The sequence below is a fragment of the Molossus molossus genome, unplaced genomic scaffold (assembly GCF_014108415.1).
Source record: "Molossus molossus isolate mMolMol1 unplaced genomic scaffold, mMolMol1.p scaffold_m16_p_5, whole genome shotgun sequence".
NCBI classification, from domain to species: domain Eukaryota; kingdom Metazoa; phylum Chordata; class Mammalia; order Chiroptera; family Molossidae; genus Molossus; species Molossus molossus.
In genome coordinates, this window is record NW_023425388.1 from 7,065,799 (window position 1) to 7,067,048 (window position 1,250).

At 44.3% G+C, this 1,250-nt stretch overlaps 1 non-coding gene across 1 annotated transcript; it reads right to left on the bottom strand.

Annotated features, from left to right (window-relative positions):
* Positions 1-250: 250 nt before the first annotated feature.
* On the bottom strand, positions 251-357 carry LOC118617938. Its single transcript, XR_004956896.1, has one exon. It is a non-coding gene; the product is annotated as a U6 spliceosomal RNA (small nuclear RNA).
* Between the last annotated feature and the right edge of the window lie 893 nt (positions 358-1,250).

A 1,250-nucleotide genomic window follows, 5' to 3' on the forward strand; every position in this document is an offset into this window, starting at 1 on the left:
TCTGTGGGCTTTCACTGAAAGGGAAAAATGTTATTCTCATTAATTCATTTATTCCAGTGTTGTGGATTCCTGATATGCTCAATGGGTTATAATCAGTTGCCATTTTTTAAGTGTTGATTCTTAAATTGTCCAAGATTTAGCCAATGAGAATGACTTCTCTGACCTTTGATATCCCCCCCCCCCCCCCCCCGCCGCATGTACACACACGCACACACTTTTTTAAAAAAAAAAACCTGGTACTTATTTATTTTAAAAAATGGACCGCTTCATGCATTTGCGTGTCATCCTTGCACAGTGTCCACCCTGATCTTCTCTGTATCGTTCCAGTTTTAGTGTATGTGCTGCTGAAGCGAGCATGACATGTCTCCTTTATTCTTTTAGTATTTTCTTACTTTCATACACAATAAGATGTTCCAGATTCGTCTTGTTCTTCCCCTGAAACCAGCCATTTCTCCAAGGAATCTGATTCCATTTAGCGGAGAATATCGTTGGAAAACCAACGTATGGGCACAAGGTGTGCTCCCAGTCCCTTCCGTGGACAGGCTTGGAGGGAAAGGACACACACACACACACACACACACACACACACGACTGAATTCATTTCTAAATCGTTTAGACCTACCTACCAGAATTCGGTTTGGATCTTATTTATATCTTCTGCGTCTATACTCATCATGTCCGATCTTTCCTCTCAGTTCTTGAACACATGAAACACAGAACAACTTTTAATCTCATATACTAATTCTTTCATCTCTTCCACTTCTGGGTTGTCTTCGATTTCTTTCTTTTCCTACTCATTCTAGTTAACATTTTTCTCTTTCTTGGCTTATCTGGTAATTTTTTGTCAGGTTGCAGACATTGTGAACTTGCCTTGTTGGGTACTGGGTGCTTCTGCATCCCTATACATGTTTTGGAGGTATGTTTGCAGACACCCTTAACTTATTGGGAATCAGTTCTCTCCTTTTAGGTTTTGCTTTTAAACTGTGTTAGGTGGGATCAAAGCAACATGTAGTCGAGAGCTAAGGGCCAGTATGGTTCTATCACTGAGGCAAACACTCCTTCCACCCACGTCCCACGAATTGTTTCAAGCACTGGGTGGGCTCCAGGGCCCGTTCCCTCTGCTGCTCTGAGGCCGCCCCTTTCGGGCCCCAGGAAGTCCCCTCACGAGCATATGCTGCTCAGTGCTCTGCCGGGAGTCAGGCGCTCCAGCTCAGCCGCTCAGTCGGGACATGCCGCCTTACCTCCTTCCT